Source organism: Pinus tabuliformis, chromosome 8 (genome assembly GCF_031772625.1).
Source record: "Pinus tabuliformis cultivar Carrire ecotype Pingquan chromosome 8, CPIR1, whole genome shotgun sequence".
In the NCBI taxonomy this organism is placed as follows: domain Eukaryota; kingdom Viridiplantae; phylum Streptophyta; class Pinopsida; order Pinales; family Pinaceae; genus Pinus; species Pinus tabuliformis.
Window position 1 is genome coordinate 816,437,424 of NC_142294.1, and position 19,049 is coordinate 816,456,472.

Below are 19,049 nucleotides of genomic sequence, written 5' to 3' on the forward strand. Positions count from 1 at the left end.
AAGAGAATTTATTTCAACTCTAATTTGTCATCATTTTAGGGCCGCAAAACCTATTTTAGTAGGGTAAATAATCAACAACCACAAGAATTTTCTAGTATTGTATTGTAGCAGTTGCAAATAAGGGGAATTATACTCAAAATAATGGAGATACGAAGAATGGAAACGACTTGCACACAAAATTAGAAAGAAGAATTATTTTAGGTGTCTAGGCCATGATAACACTAGAAATAAGGTAACACCTTTACCAAGATGTCATGATCATGAATTTAGATGAGAATTAAACACCATCATATGTGTATCATCTTCCCATGAAAGAAGGTGAATAACATTGTAGGTATTTTAAACGGGAATAAGCTGATGAATTTGAAAAAAACCAATGTTTCTAGCTCATGGTTTTAGCCATTAGTTTTGAGCACATGGTTTCTAATCCCCTAGTTTTTTTTGGGACAAAAGTCATCAGGAATTTGATTGAGTTTGTGCCCGGACTGCAGACAGAAAACTAGGGAGCAATTGCGCTAAGAGGCGCTCTCCGGCCCAATATGGAAGAGATGTTGTATTGTCGTGTTATGTTATGTAAAAAAAATTTCTTAGTCAAATTACATAAAAAAATAAAAATAAAAAACTTAGAAAAATTAAGAGGTGCGAATCATTGCACAATTAAAAAAGAAAAAAGAAAAAAAATAGTAATTACAATTTTAACTATATAATTATAAATTTAAATAAATTAAATTATAGTTTGTGTTTTCTTCTTTAGTGTACACTGTAGCCTATTTAAAAAAAAAAAAGAGAATAGTAATTACAATTTTAACTATATAATTATAAAATTAAATAAATTAAATTATAGTTTGTGTTTTTACCATGGTATTCTTCTTTAGTGTACACTGTAGCCTATTTACTAATTATAATGTTAACTATATAATCATAAATTTAAATAAATTAAACTATAGAAATACAACTTTTAACAACCTATGGATTTTCTCATTGTTTTGACTAGCGATGGTATACTTCTTTTAACTATAGGATTCCAAGTTTTGACAACCCAAAGATGGTTTTGATAACCCATCATTTAAATAAGAGGCACAAATCTTTGCATAATTAATATTTAAGATAAATAAATAAATAAAGTTAATAATTATCATTTTAACTATATAATTATAAAGTTAAATAAATTATATTATAGGACTCCATCTTTTTCCCATGGTATTCTTTTTTAATGTAGCCTATTTAATAATCACAATTTTAACCATATAATCATGAAGTTAAATAAGTTAAACTATAGAAATCCAACTTTTCACAACCATGGTTTTGACAACCCTCGCATGGTATTATTCTTTTAAAATTTAAGATAAATAAATAAATAAAGTTAATAATTATCATTTTAACTATATAATCATAAAGTTAAATAAATTAAATTATAAGACTCCATCTTTTTCTCAATGTATTATTTTTTAATGTAGCCTATTTAATAATCACAATTTTAACTATATAATCATGAAGTTAAACTATAGAAATCCAACTTTTCACAACCAAGTTAATAATTATCATTTTAACTATATAATTATAAAGTTAAATAAATTAAATTATAGGACTCCATCTTTTTCTCATCATGGTATTCTTTTTTAATGTAGCCTATTTAATAATCACAATTTTAACTATATAATCATGAAGTTAAATAAGTTAAACTATAGAGATCCAACTTTTCACAACCATGGTTTTGACAACCCACATTTCTCCCATGATATTATTCTTTAACTATTAGACTCAATTAAAATTATAAAAAATAAATAAAATGAAATTAATAATTATAATTATAAAGTTAATAGATTAAATTTTGGGACTTTCTATTTTTCCCATGGTATTCTTTTTTAATGTATCTTATTTAATAATTATAATTATAACTATATAATCATAAAGTTAAATAAATTAAACTATATAAATCCAACTTTTCACAACCCTTGGTTTTTCTCATGGTTTTGACAACTCACATATGGTTTTGATAACCCATAATTTTTCTAGTGGTATTCTTCTTTAATGTAACATATTTAAAGACACAATTTCAATGAATTTTACTTTTATTAAAAAAATAATTTGATTTAAAATATCAAATGTAATTAAAAAAAATCAATCCAAGCATTTGGACAAGTTTGGAGGCATGTCGTGGAGGGACAAGTTTGATAACAGGACTCGTACATTAGCCGCATGTTCTAGAACATGTACTTTAGCCATATATTTCAGGTAAAAAACATTATGAGCTATATATGTAATGAGTTTTTTTGTTGTTGTTGTTGTAAATTTGGGTGGTACCTTTCTATTACTTCAAATTGTAGTAGACATTACATCACAATCATATGTGCCCATGTGGTCTCAACCTGCCCATAGGGAAACTAGGTCTGTTGACCATCTCATTGCATTATAGCTTGTCCAAAATTGAAACCATCTAAGATTTTCCAACAAAGTTAAATGAGCATAACTATCTTTATAGCCTCTAATATCTATAAGACTATACAAGATAACCACAAAAAATAGACTATGCATCTAAGAAAGTTTAATCATCAAAAGACTCAACTGGCACTGGATCTTTAGCACTAAATCCAGGTTGTTCTGTCGGTGGTATGCACAAAATTTGCCTCTCGATACCAACCAGGTGAGCATTCTTCTACTAAATTTGACTCAGAATCAATTGAAGTTCTTTGTGGATTTTTTGCATCTCCTCTGAAGGGAATGCCAAGATATCGTACACACCTGGGCGAACAAAAGTCCAAGGTGGGGGAATCCAGCTATGGGGGTTATCCAAACCGACCAAACAATAGTTAGTGTTGTGATCTAACTACTGCCTCCGAGGCATCACAAAAGATAGCCAAACAGTCCTAGGCTACTTGTAAGAGGAAACATCTCCTTTGAGGTTCCTGGGCTACCTGTAAGAGGAAACATCAATGCTTTGGCCAACAAGGTCTTCATAATTCAGTATACGTAAAGAGCTTGCAGGAACATAGAGCGTTTTCCACGTGTGTCACCCGAGTCTAGGATAATGTATCTGAAATCATTTAGAATCTCCTGCTCGTTGGGATCCATCACAACACGAATATCTGCCTCCCATTCACTGATGGCATGGCGGGGTTGTGGATGGGTGCCCATTCTATATGCATTAGCTATTGAATTGCCTAGACATTGAAAGCTCTCATGACCACGACCCCTGGTGGGTCTAGTCTGAGCACAACCATGGCCACGACCATGCCCCCGACCTACACTTGAACCATTGTTATGCAGACACGAAAACCTCATCATACCTGCACTCAAATTTTTGTTAAGGGTTTGTCTGAATACTTTAGTGAAGAGGGCCTGAGAACCACTAGCCCACGTTGGGAGGAGCACATGGGATGGCTTTGGAGGATGATGAAATCCTCCAAATTTTTGTATGGCCAGGTCCATAAAATCCCCTCCTAACTTGACTCAAGGACACTAACAACCAATCCATGCAGATTATGACCCTAACCCATTTTCTCTCTTGTACTATGACAATCACAAGGCTACATGCATGATTGGTGAAAGAACCTTATCCCTTTCCGACTACAGTCAATATCACGGGCATATCGGTTACCCATAGACCCTGGGTTCGTTAGATTTGTATCAACTTTATCCAGAGCAAAGAGATTGTGGATGGTAATACCCATACCCTCCCTGGTGCTCCAAAGACTCCCCCGTGCCCCGACTCCAAGCAATTATAGTAGAAACAAAAACACAGATGATTCTAGACACCCTACCGTAGGGAAGAGGGGGCTTGAGGATTTAGACAGAGGGGCAACCATAATTTGACCAATCCCTGAGATGGGGAGTTGTGAAGGAACTGAAATGCCACCAAACCACTGTTTGGCCAGACTTGTCCCGTAACTAGACAAGGGCACCAACACCCACCATCCATAACCAATTAAGACAAATGCACATCATTGAGGAAATTATATGAAGGAATGGTCCAACTTGGACAAACTTGTTGGCGCAGATGCATAGAGAAGAGGATGCACGAACACGAGCCTGGAGCAAAGCCTTGAGCTCACCTCCAATTGGGAATGCAATCCACCTCCTCTTCCCCGAATTACCTGCAAGGAGTATCCTGCAATTTCCCCTCAGCTTATCTCCACATACTAACCACAACACCTTCAACCTCAATCGCAATCAAATGCCTCCACCCCCGCTTGTAATAAGTCCTTGACATTCCTTGCATGATTTTACATGTGTGGGGGTGGCCATGCCACCCCCTTCCTTTATGAAAATAATTACCATTACTATGACCCAGATCCCACAATACTCTCTAGCCTGGCTCGTACCCCGATTGGGGAGTGTATTGAGTTTTTAAAACCCTTATATTAACTTATAATTTTAGGATAAGGGTTGTGATCCATGAAGAATTCAACCAACCACATGTTTCAGGTAAAAAGCACTATAACCTATGTGTGTATTGAGTTTTTAAAACCTTTATATTAAATTGTAATATTAATGCCAGGGTTGTGATTCATGAAGAATTCAATCAACCACACGTTTAAGGTTAAAAATACTATAACCTATATGTGTATTAAGTTTTTAAAACTTTTATATTAAATCATCAGCATAGATCCATCTTAACTGTGGATATACCAAGCACAGAGAGGGATATAATCCCTCAAGGTGCAAACCTATTTTTTGAGTGCAAAACTTGAGGAAAGGTTTGCACCTCGAGAGATTTGTTCCCTCTCGACACTTGATAGATCCAAAATTAAGATGAATCTAAGTTTGTTTAAAGTTAGGAGTCTCATAATTTCTACGACCCATTTATTATGCTAATTGAATCATTGAATTTCATATTTTTTTCTTATACCTTATTAAAATATTATTCACATTAAAGTTTAGACTATTTTTATTCTCAATTTGTTTGGTATTTTTACTTATCTTCATTTTGGTTTCCTCTAACATTTGTATGTTCAATCGATTATTTAATATATTGATTGTATTTTGAGTTAGATGGTTTACTTTAATTTAAATCGAGTTTCAAATTTCTTGAGGTTCTTGAATTTTATCCACTTCCTCATGATCTATGATTAAAAGTATAGAAAAGGATATCAAATTTCTTGAGGTTGGTGAATTTTATCCACTTCCTCATGATCTATGATTAACAATATAGAAAAGGATATAAAATATATTGCATACATACTATTTATGAAAAGTCTTTTCATTATTTTGAGAAGCATATTATAAATATAGATTATGTATGTGAACTTAGTAAATATAGATGCGTTCACTCTTATTAAGTTAAAAATGAGACCAAAAAAAAAATAGGTTTATGTTTTTTAAATTATATTTCTAAATGTTAACGACTTAACCAATCCTAAGGTATATATTGGTATTAGTTTGCAAGAAATGGATCTTGTACTCATGATTAACAACCATCAAACTTTCTTCCATTTAATTTTATTATTATATTTGTTGAAGGCATAGATATATAGTGATTAATATTATACTAAACAGTGATAGTTTTAGTTTGAACAATAAGTTTAATAAAAGGTTTTGATTAATATTATATGGAAACACTTTTTCTAACATATCAAATATTGCATCATTTTTAACTTGCCAATCACACATTCTGGGGTCTTATTTGGCCTCATACTAAGGCAAGTGATACTTTTTTGAAATAAACTTAGGAAATGGACTGATGAGGCTAAGTAATGCTAGCCTAGCATTAATTCATAATATTTTATGTTTACCTTTTTTTTGTAAAGGAAATACTTTGGGCTTACAAAATCAATTAATTAATTTTTTATGCTTTGCATTAAGGGAATTGTTCACTACACCACTTATGCATTAACTTCGTTAATCTTATCGTCTTCGTCGCTACCTTCGCCCAGATAACACCCATTCATCCAGTTCCTTCTTCAACTATGATTGTTTGTCTTCACCCTATCCCCTAAGCAAGGAAGCAATATGGATGCAATATATGGTGATCAATCACACTTGTGGCTTTTGAAACTATCCAGCCTTCAATCGAAGCTCCTTCATTGATGGTAGCTTTTGAACAACATTTTTTTTAAACAGAGATGAGTAATATTTAGATTAAATATGCGCTTGGTTGCAACAAATACTCGGGGAGTACATCGATTCAAAATCCACATTACATCATACGACAATTAGATATAGACCCATTACCACTTAGAAATTGTCTATCAATAATATTACATTAGAATTACTACATAGATATATCAACACAGTTGCATCAAAATTGAACCATAGGTTGGCCTTCATACAAGCAGCTTGGACAAAAAACCAAAAATTAACTACATATTGGTTAATCAAATTCAGAAGCTAACAGGTTAAGATCTATATCCAACTTGTTTGTTTGTTCCAGAGACTAATTTTGCATGTTGGAAGAAACTTTGGCAAACTAGAGGTCTGACATTATCATCTTGAGTGTGTCCATCTATTCTCCCAACCTTTAAATATGTTTTTGCATTGCCAAAATGTGATATTCTTGTTCAACCTAAGCATGATACATTTGACAAAGTTTTGCTTGGAGGTTGTTGTCAACCCTTTGCAGGGCCTCATGGGCGATAAACATTTGGAACAAGCATAGTCCTCAGAGGATGAATCTGAGGGAGGGGAGGACATCTGATTGATATATTCATAGGATAGATTGTGTAAACCCAGCCAACACAAATCTGCTAAGAGCAACAAATAACCGACTAGTGCATAAAAAAGATACTAAAGTGCCACATCCAAAGCATGAATAGTAGAACCTCTTTCCCAGTGCCCAGTCATTAGGGGAATTTTGAGGTCTAAAATGGGCCTCCTAAGGAAATTATAAAATAATAGTGGAAATAATAAAATAAGATTATATTACATTATCAAATTTTAGAGGGAAAAAGGAAAAAATATTTTTTGAACTCGTATTTTAAACTTATCTCCCTATGGGTTTACTCAAATTTTGAGAGACAACACTCGTTGGATGCAGAATTTGGTTCCTCATCTAAGGAGTACCCATGTTGCAAACTTTCGATGGACCTTGGTACATGAAAAATGAGAAATACATGAAAAATGTGATTACAATAACGTTTTTTCATGTATTTCTCATTTTTAGTGTAGAAGGGTCCATCGAAAGTATGCAATATGGGTACTCCTTAGATGAGGAATTAAATTTTGCATCCAACGAGTACTCCCCCTTGAAATTCAAGTAAAACTTTAGGGATATAAGTTGAAAATACGAGTTGAAAAAGTAGTTTTATTATGTTATTATTTTTTATTATTTTTTACTTTTTTACTGCAAAATTGGTGAATCATCCCCCGTGGTTGACATCACCAGCTTGAATCCTATTAGATCTTATAAATTTTATTTTGGTTGTACATTTTTCTTAGGAGGACCATTTTAAACCTAAAAATTCCCCTAATGGCACAGATAAAACCATAAATATACTTTAAACATTTCCTGAACAATCGACTTCCACGGGTGGACAAAAGAAAATTATCTCAAATTACAATGCAAGCCCTCAACAAAGAAAACAATTAATTTGAAACTTCCCTTACACTAACTATAGCGAGTTTCCAACATAGGGGTCTCTAAATTACCTTCAAGCTGAAGAGAAAAAGCCAGACTGGCACCAATTGGAAAAAAAAGGACCAAGGTCTGGTAAGGAGCATTGCGAGCCTGAAAGCCCCTTACGCCAGAAAACCCAGAAACCGTAGTGTTGAACCCACAAATTCTCAATTTCTGATGAAAGAGCCAGGGCCCTGAGAATAAAATCCTCATGGAGCCTTCTAAAGACAACCCTATTAGATGCCACAACTAAATTCCCTGACATATACGAAAACCAATTCTCCACCCACTGATGAGGATAGAAAATGCTCAAAGACAACGCATTCATGAATGAATCCAGAGATAGGATTAGAGACCATTTAAAATGACTACGCTTACCTTGCCACATGAGTTGCATCATGTTTACATTAATGTCTCCAGTGTGACCTCCAAGGGAGTTCATCATTCTTCTGAGTTGAAAGTGATTCCAAGAAGTTGGCAGAGGATATTTGTAAATACAAGTGTGCGAGGAGATGTAGTAACCACCTACATGACGATGAATTTTGTTTGATGCCACGTTAATAGATTTTTGTGGGGTGACATTAACCAAATTATCAACCTTTCATGAATAATTATGGAGGAAAGGACTGTGCCATGTGGATGTGACTAAAAATCATATGATGAGAAAGAAATGGGAAGGGAAAGACGAGAGGGGAGTGGAATGAGGAGGGGGAAGGAGGGAGAAGAAAGAAAAGGGGAGGAGGGGGATGGGGGAAGCGAGTGAAGGGGAAAGGGACATCAAAAAAATGGGGGAAGCCCAAGGTAAAGTGACACAAATCCACTTTTTCCTAATCTTGTTTGGATGGCGGAACCATTGCAACCCTACTATCGACTCCGCTACCTCTTATGGTTTAAAGTTGATGCCTCCATAGAACCGTTCTCTTGACCATGGCTTCCAAGTTCCCACTCTTCTTCTTAACACACAATTTTTATGACTTCTGAGCTGACTCACTAGTACACTTCACCCTGTCAACAAAGACGTGAGTGTAGAATTTCCCACTGTAGATCAGCATATTATGAAATATACTAAAGCAAAATACAAGATCTACTTCTACAACAAACTTGTGGAAGCTTAATCGAATTTGAGCAAGATCAAATAGAACACATATAACTAAGAATGAGAAATCAATCACACATGAACACAGAAGAATACTCTAGGGAAAGCCTCAGCTAAAAACCTCGATCTCTGTATTATCGTACAAGTGGAGATATGTTCAGATTACACAAAGAATCAGCTCACAAGCTATCCTGCTCTCTCTGCAATCCAACTGCTGTTCATAGACAGTCAAAGGCTTCTCACAAACCTTCTCCTCTACCTTGCAAACCTCTTATTTCCTTGCGCAGTTTCTCCTGGGGTCCAATGTTTCCACCTTTGTGAATTCACCTCTCACACTGCTCACTAAACTCAGAAGTAACTGCGCAATCGTGAAGGAGATAATTCCTTCTGCATGGATGAGTTTCCTATATAGGAAAAATCCTGCAACTGATAATATATTGTCCCTTCCTCTGATCTCAACTGGACTTAACTCATTTAACTGAGCTAACTAATTACAACTCAAAGTACAACTCATCATGATCTCATTTAATCAAGGGATAACTTCCTCAATCAATGGAGAAACTGTTGCATGTCTTCACATAGACTTCATGTTTGATTTTCTACAACTAATTAACTCAAGATGAATTAATTAATTATTTTACAAACAATTGCTAAGATCAAATTCGAATTTTACTTCTCAATTTTAGTTCAGGGACTAACTAAAATTGGAATCTATCCCGAAATACTATTTATAGCAATGCTATTTTTAACATTTCCATTTTTTCATTCCTTATGGCTATGTCCAACACTGGTACTTGAACTGCTATTTATAGCAGTGCTATTTTTAGCACTTCTATTTTTAGCATTTCTTGTTTCTATTTTCAACACTCCCTCTCAACAAGAAAGGAATTCAACTCAAACTCGATCCTGAACCTTTGGAATGTTCTGCATGCAACACTTCTACCAAGTGTTGTTGATCCAACAACTCTAGAAACAAAAAATCTCCCAACTGACCTCTCTGTTGGGCTAGAAACATCCTCTAATGCTGAAGCTTCCTCTACCGCTGACAAGTGCTCCCTCTATGACCTCTGAGCTGCTGCAACACTCCATGCATCTCGCACCATTGCACACCTCTTTGTGCCATCCTGCACTGGTGCAACACTCCTGTGCCTCTCGCATTGTTGCAGCGTGCTAGCTCTGCACTGTCTTGGGATTCCTACACTATAGCTCTCTCTGCCACTCCATCCGCATCTGCCTCTACCCACTCAGTCAGTCCTGCTACTCCTCGTCGGGGCTCCCGTAGCAAGGTCTAATCAAAGAGGTTGGGTACCTCAATGATCCTGCCCCTATTCCAGCCTTGTTGAGACTGTCACTCCACATCGCCCCACCTCCTACCTAGAGGTATGGATGCATGCGATCCCTCTGCCCACTTGGCTCGAAATTTCCCCCTACTGGAGGTCTCTGCGTGAGTGGATGCCTCCACTCAGTCTCCTCTCGGCTTCTTCAGTTGTGGCTGCTCCACAACCTCCTGAAGCTGCTTCACTAATTGTGGTTCCTCCACAATTTTCTGAGACTTCTTTCTGGCGCTGCATGTTGAGAGGTAATGTACTCTCCCTGTCAACCACTAAGTCTCCAACAGTTGCCTTGCTCCTCAAGGCTTTGCATGCATCTTAAACCTCAAGAGCATACAGGTTCTTGACCCGTGAACTGATCTGCTTCACCTGTCTCGTGGTGATGTGCCAAAGGAAAACCTTTCCCTTACTGAAGACTACATCATAGCCTTTGTCTTCCAGCATTGTGATCGACACCAAATTTTTCCTCAGTCCTGGTACATACTTGACATTGGTCAAGGTAATGCGAGCTCCATGTTCCCTCTAAAAAACAACCATGCCTACACCTGAGACACTATACTTTTCATCATTACCCATCGCTATGAGTATCTGGAGATCTTTCTCCTCCAAGGTACTAAACAAAATCTTGATGCTGGTCATGTGGAAAGAACCTCCACTGTTAAGAAACCGACCACATCCCACCATGGATGAAACCATGCATGTGAAGAGGGTGAAATCCAACTTGAACTATGAGGCCAATGCCTCACCTTCAGATCCTTCCTTGGATCCCAACTTGGATTTCTTCAGTGGACAATTTGTAGCAAAATGGCCCACCTCATGACAATGAAAGCATCACACTTTCGATTTGTCAAACTCTTCCCACCATGGGAAGAACTCGATTTGGGATGATAATCCTTCTCCTTCCATTTCTTCGCCTTACTCGCTAAGGCACAATTTTCTTCACCCTCCTTGGATGAAGAACCATCTCTAGTGCTTCTTCTTGTCTCCTCCTGCATCAGATCCGACCAAAGTCATTCCCAATCTGGTAGTTTTTCTCTTCCATTAACCGAGTCTTGGTAGTTTTGCCAACTCTTAGGAAGGCCGAGGAGTGCAAGACTCACCATGTCATCATTGGTTGTCGCGATCCCTACACTTCCAAGCTCATCCCTGCTGGTGGTGAGCTTGTTCAGATATGTAGAGATCGTGTCGCCCTTTTCACACTTGATTTTCCAAAGCTTGTCTTTCAACGCCAGCTTCCTCTAATCGCTGTTGTTCTGATATAGATCTTTCAATGTTTTCCACATCGAAAACGGTGTCTCCTTCCCATGGAGGCTCAAGACAATGTGGTCTCGAACTCCCTCCAGGAGGATTCTCCTTGCGCTAGCCACACATTTCTTCCATTCCGCCAATTCTGTAGCATTAGCTGCTGCGGGCTTGGGAACTTCTTGATCAATGAATTCCTTTATACCGTTATCCTCTAATACTGCTTCCATGCGATCCTTCCAGGCTATATAATTCGAGCTGCCATCAAGGGCATACTCAAGTCTTAAACCGTTGAACGCCATTGGTGAAATTGAGATGTGATAAGAACTCGATTTCTATATTCAGGAACCTCAAACTTCGAACTTCTCCCTTCTTGTATATAGTTCTCTCCTTTGATCACCTTTGCTCTGATACCATGTAGAATTTCCCACTGTAGATCAACATATTATGCAATATACTAAAGCAAAATACAAGATCTACTTCTACAACAAACTTGCGGAAGCTTAATCGAATTTGAGCAAGATCAAATAGAACACATATAACTAAGAATGAGAAATAAATCACACGTGAACACAGAAGAATACTTTGGGGAAAACCTCAGCTAAAAACCCCGATCTCTGTATTATCGTACAAGTGGAGATATGTTCAGATTACACAAAGAATCAGCTCACAAGCTATCCTGCTCTCTCTGCAATCCAACTGCTGCTCATAGACAGTCAAAGGCTTCTCACAAACCTTCTCCTCTGCCCTCCAAGCCTCCTATTTCCTTGCGCAGTTTCTCTTGGGGTCCAATGCTGCCACCTGTGTGAATTCACCTCTCACACTACTCACTAAACTCAGAAGTAATTGTGCAATCCTGAAGGAGATAATTCCTTTTGCATGGATGAGTTTCCTATATAGGAAAAATCCTCCAACTGATAGTACATTGTCCCTTCCTCTGATCTCAACTGGGTCTCTGATTGAACTGACATGCATGAGTTATTTATGAGAGAATATTTAGTTATCTGAAGTGCAGCAGTTACATGCATGCATGCATTAACTAACTGAACTCACAATTAATTCCACAAACTGTTGGAACTAATCTAACTGGACTTAACTCAGTTAACTGAGCTAACTAATTACAACTCAAAGTACAACTCATCCTGATCTCCTTTAATCAAGGGATAACTTCCTCAATCAATGGAGAAACTGTTGCATGTCTTCACATAGACTTCATGTTTGATTTTCTACAACTAATTAACTCAAGATGAATTAATTAATTATTTTACAAACAGCTGCTAAGATAAAATTCGAATTTTACTTCTCAATTTTAGTTCAGAGACTAACTAAAATTGGAATCTATCTCGAAATACTATTTATAGCAATGTTATTTTTAGCATTTCCATTTTTTCATTCCTTGTTGCTATGTCCAACACTGGTACCCGAACTGTTATTTATAGCAGTGCTATTTTTAGCACTTCTATTTTTAACATTTCTTGTTGCTATTTTCAATAGTGAGTCATGTCTTGTAACCCTGCTCATTCCTTATACCAAGTAAGCATGCTTGCAACATTCAGTCTTAATTTTTATACCTTCAGGATAAAAACCCAGGGTTGGCCCACTTTAACTTGGTGTTTGGTCGATGCCACATAAGCCTAACTGCAATGGCCTGGCACGGAGCAAGGGTGAATTAATAAAACCCTTTGGGTTACAAAACTTTCGTTATGGCCCAATTTCAACTCCTTACTATGTGATCTCGCTCACCCAAGCCTCACTTGATGGATGAAGGGATTAAAAAAGTCGATGGGGTAGAAAGCCTTCAGGTGGGATCTGCTCAGACTTTTAACTTAGCCGAGTTTCGATCAGATAATGACTCGCCAAATGACAAACTTATGTCTAATAATTTCTTGATGTCCTCTTGCAATCTACGCATATATATCTATCTATATATATATATTGTGTATGCATTATAATATATATGTTCTAAATATAAGAGATTGCAGAAGGACTGGTTATGAAAAAAAACTCTTGCTCTCTACACTATACACATATTTTTTATTAAAAAGAGGAATATAAAGATTACATTGCAAATTTGGTCCAGATCCATAATCATAGGTTCGGAAAAACCATTTTAGGAAAATTAATCAAGATTATAACAATTTTCCTAAATTAATAAATTACATAACAAACATTATCTAACAAACGACTCATTAAGGAACCAACTCCTTTACTAAAAGAAATTGACCTTTCGATCAATCAGGATTTTTACTGATGCCCTTGCATCATACTCCTGATGAACAAAGAATTCATGGGCTCTTGTCCATGAGGTCTTCAACAATTTTGCCACTTTTGTGTAAGAGTGTAGCAGTCATCCAAGTTGCATCAACCACCGAATGGTTTTTCCATTTGACCAAGTATTTAAAATACTCTCTGCCTCGATTTTTCTTAATCATTCTTTTATCCAAAATTATTTCTGGCTGCAAGGGTTTTGCTGATAGTAGTTGTTTTTTCCACTGAATTTGTTATTGTTCTCTATTTTTTGTTGCTTCATTTGCTGACATCTGCTCTTCTGATTGATATTTATATAAATCTGCAATTTTAAAAATAGGAGAAATACCAATTCTGAGGGGTAATTCCAAATCATAATCATTTGTTGAGAATTTTCTTAGAATTATGCAAGGACCAATCTTTTTCAGCTTCAACTTGTTATATTCTCCCATGGGAAATCTCTCCTTTCTCAAATGTGTTAGCACTTGATCTCTTACTTCAAAACTTTGCTCTCTCCTTTTAAGATTTGCTCTATTTTTATATTTAAGGTTGCTTTCCTAAAGTTTTTGCTTAACTTGCTCATGAATTTCCTGTATGGTTGTGGCAAAATATTCACCTACTACACTTCTCTACTTTGTTCTTCCCAAATTTCTAAGTTCATGTACTCCCCTCAGATGCATACCATATAAGATTTGAAAAGTGATTTGACATGTACTCCTATTGGGAGAGTCATTGTAGGCAAGTTCAGCTTGTGCCAAAATTTGATCCCACTGTTTAGGGTGATTACCAATCAGATTGTGTAGAATATTACCCAAACTCCTATTCACTACTTTAGTTTAACCATTCGTCTGTGGGTGATATGCCAAACTAAAACTCAGCTTGGTTCCAAGCTTTTTCCATAATCTTCTCCAAAAGTGTCCCAAAAATCTAGTGTCTCGTTCATAGACAATGATTTTGGGCACTCCATGTAGCCTTACCACTTCCTTAAAGAACAAGCTAGCTATATGAGTAGCATAACTAGTTTTAGTTCAATGAATGAAGTGAGCCATTTTAGAAAACTTGTCTACAACCACAAAAATAGATTCGTAGCCCTTTTGAGTTTTTGGCAGTCCTAAGCCAAAATCCATACTTACTGAATCCCAAGGTCTTTCTGGAATTGGTAATGGAGTGTATAATCTAGTGTTTTGACTCCTCCCTTTAGCATATTGAAAATTTCGACAATTACTCACGAATTTGGGCATGTCTGCTCTTAATCTTGGCCAAAAATAATTCCTCTTTAACAGCTCTTATGTTTTATCATTCCCAAAATGTGCTCCAAGACCGCCATTATGTTTCTCCTTGATTAAGTTTTCTCTCATCGAACAATTGGGAATGAAAAGCTAGTTGTTTTTAACTAACAACCCATCTTGAATCATGTATTCAACCCATGGACTTTGATCCTGAATTGTTGGGTTTTTACAAGTTGCATAAGTTTCTCTGAAATCAACATCTGTATCATATAGCTCCTTCATGAAATCGAACCCCAAACACTTGGATTTGACTTTCCTGCAAATATAACTGCCTCCTACTTAATGCATCAGCAATTTTATTAGACTTCACGTTAATATGATTTAAAACAATTGTGAACTTTGTAAATATTTGACCCATTTAATGTGATTTTGTTTCAACTTAGGCTACTGCATAAAAAATTGCAATGCATCATTATTAGTTTAAAGAATAAACCCCCCCGGAAAACAATAATGCCTCCATTTATTTAATTCTTGGACCACCGTATAATTTTTTTTGTCATAAGAGGTATATTTTCTTCAGACTTCATTTAGTTTTTCACTGAAATATGTTATGGGTCTGTCTTCTTTACTGAGAACTACTCCATTGTTGGCATCACATTTTACTTGAAATGGTTTGTTGAAATATGGCAACGCAAGTATTGGTTGTTCAGTTTTTCTTTTCTTCAACAGTTGAAATGCCTTTTCGACCTCATCAGTCCACTGGAATGGCTATTGATTTTTCTTGATTGTTTCTAGAATAAGAGCACTCAGTTTGCTGAAATTTCTAATAAATAATTTATAGAAGCTAGCTAGTCCATGGAAGATATGAACCTCAAAAACATTTCTAGGTAAATGCCATTCAAGGATTGCTCTTACTTTCTTAGGGTCCATCTTTAAACCTTCTCTTGAAATGACAAATCCCATATATACAAGTTTTGATTTCAAAAAGAAACATTTCTTTAGATTAATCAACAATTCTCCTGCTATATTTTTTTAATACATACCTCAAGTGTCGTAGATGCTCCTCCTTTGTCCGACTATAGACCAAGATATCATCCAAATAAACTATTACAAATTTCCCAATAAATTATTTCATCACTTCATTCATCAACTGCATGAAAGTGTTGGGTGCATTTGACATTCCAAATGCCATAACCAACCATTCCTACAATCCATCATTTGTTTTAAATGTGGTCTTCCATTCATCTCCTTCCCTTATTCTAATTTGATGATCGTCGCTTTCCCATATATTAATATTATCTCCATTCTCTAGGATCCATCAAAGGTGAGATTGAATCAAGGAGGAGGTTGGAAGAAGATTCCCGATAGCAGAGCCTTGGCTAGGGAGGAGCTCTATTGAGGATGCATTGAAGTACTTTTCTCTCAGAATTTGAACCCACAAAGCATTTGGCTGGGTCTGAATCTTCCCATCAATTCCAATCACAATATTCATTAATCTAAGATCTCTGATGCCTAGGCCCCCGTGAAGCTTAGGCGCTCTAACTATAGTCCATTTTACTAAATGAAACTTTTTTGAGCTTGTTTTACCTCCTTCCCACATAAATTTTCTCAAATATGTATCGATCTTGTTTAAAACGCTTTTTGGAGCTAATAAGGTCCATAACTGAAATAGAGGGATGGCAGATAACACAGCCTTAGATAAGACTATCCCACCTGCTAGATTGAGCCATCTAGCACCCAATTCTCCATTATATTCTTAATCATGTCAAGAATTATGTGCCAGTTTTTCAAAGAGGATCTCTTTAGACAGATAGGAATTCCTAATTATTTAAATTGAGTCCAACCCTTGTTTACTTTAAAACCGATAATATCTTCAAATTTTTTTTTGTCGGATTATGCTAATGTTCTAGGAGTAAATATGAGATTTGGTCTCGTTGACTGAACCTCTAGAGGCCACTAGAAAGTTAATCAAGACAATTTTATATATTTTGGCAATTGCCATAGATGCCCCCCCCAAGGATCGTATCATCAGCGAACTGCCCATGGTTAATGTTTTTGACTCTATCATAGAAACAAATTCCCGAAAGATGCCCAACACTTTTTTCACACTCCAATCTTCTGCTCAAAGAATCTGCCATAATAATGTACAGGAAAGGAGACAGAGGGAAGTATTTCCTAAGACCCCTAAATGCTTTGAAGAAACGAGTTCCTCTGTCATTGATCAACGAGGCAATCTAAGGAGAACCAATTCAAAGGTCAATCCATTAGATGAATTTCCATTAAATCTTTTTTTCTCCATTACCTTGAAGAGAAATTTTTGATGTACCTTAACAAATGCATTTTCCATGTCAAGCTTTATGACCATACCTTGATCACCCTTTCTCCAACTAGAATCAACCGCTTCTTGGATTATGATTGCATTGTCGAAGGTTTGCCTTCTAGGAAAAATCCTCCTCGATTTTCATTAATGATCTTAGGGAGAATTTTCTCGAGTCTTAGAGCCAAAATTTTGAAGATTACTTTATAGGAGATTACATAATGAAACTGGTCGAAATATGGAAAAGCATAACATAGTTTTCTTTGGGAATGAGAGCAAGGAAGGAGGAGTTGATACCTCCTCCCAATGCAAAGTTGGTTGAGAGAGTATCAAATAATTCTAATCAAGTATTTGTGAATAAGATCCCAAAAATATTGGAAGAAGAGGGTCGGGAGACCATCAGGTCCCGAATTCTTGTCCAGATGAAAGGAGAAGACAACCTACTTAATTTCTTCACTAGAAGGGGGATCAATAAGAGAATTATTCATATCTTTGGAGACTAATTTAGGAACATGATCTAACATATATTGATCTTCCTCATCAGGTGATTGAACTGAAGATTGGTACAAATTGCTAAAATGCTCTACTGATGCCTCTTGAATTAATTGGATGTATTTTATTTTATGACCTTTATGATAAAATTACGCTATATCAGTTTTCGGTTCTCAGTTTTTGGCTTGATCGTGAAAAAAATTTGTGTTATTGTCTCGAGCATTCAACCATATACTCCTTTATTTGAGCCTCCAGTGTTCCTCGTCATGATGGAGGAGAGCATGATAAGAATTGAATATTTTGACTTCCTGACATAACATATGTTATAAGAGCAGACTACAATTGGGATTGGATATTTGCCACTTGATTCTCTAAAGATAACAATGATTCTTGATTTGTAGATTTTCCTTGTTTCAAACAACGCTTGATATCTTGCTTGAGCCTTTTAACTTCACTCTCCCAAATACAAATTGGACTCCCTTCCACCCACTTGTTCCATGACTCTGCTACTTCCTCAGAAAATCCCAGAGACTGTAGCCAAAGAGTAGACAATCTAAAGGGGATAGGATCGTAATTTTGGGGAGTGATAATTTTTAACAAGATGGGCTTGTGATTTGATCCATTCAAGAGTAGGATGGAGGATTGAAGCCTGAGTTTCATAGAAATAAGACTTCCAACAACCAAAAATATATCCAAACGGACAATTATGTGATCAGGGCCCGTACTTTTGTTATTCCAAGCATATCACAATTTATAGGGCTTTATATCTATCAAATTGCGAGTGTTGATCAGGTCCTCCATGGCTTCTTGATGTAGATCCCTGATTAGATATCCTCCCCTCTTTTCTTTCTGATGTAGAATAGTGTTGAAATCGCCGCCAATGATACAATTTGTGCCAAAAGCAGTGTCTTTCAGCTCCATTAAGGAGATCTAACATTCTTGTTTTTCTCTACAAGAAATAGGCATATAAAGATTTACAATGGAGCATACCTGATTAATGGTTGGAAATCTTAACCGAGTATAAATCCAGTGTTGGGTTTTCTTACTATCCATAAGGATTAGCTTATCTAGATCCCATAATGTGCATAAACCTCTGGATGCGCTTCAAGAACTAACCTCAAGATGACAACTCTTGTTCGATATCTTATTGTGTCTAGATGAGAAGTCCTTCTCATCTAATTTAGTCTCTTGGAATAGGGATACTACTCGTTATCCTTTCAGTAGCAAAGATTTTTATTTTATGATTCTTTTTTTAAATCCCAAGCTAGGAGACTATATTCATTACTTACCTTTTGGAAGAGAATCCCCCATCATAGGGCCTACAAATCTTCATTTTTCCCCTTCTTTGTTGTTGTGGTCTACCAGTTGTCTAGTTATAATGATTTGATGACCCTATTCCTTTTCTTTCTATGCTTGACCTACCTAGATCTCCTTGTTAGTTTTCCTTCTAATGTGTCTGGTTCTCTTATTCATCTATATGACCTTTTCATCTTTTGATTTTTCATTTACTGAATTGGTTATTCATGATGGACCAATAACTTCC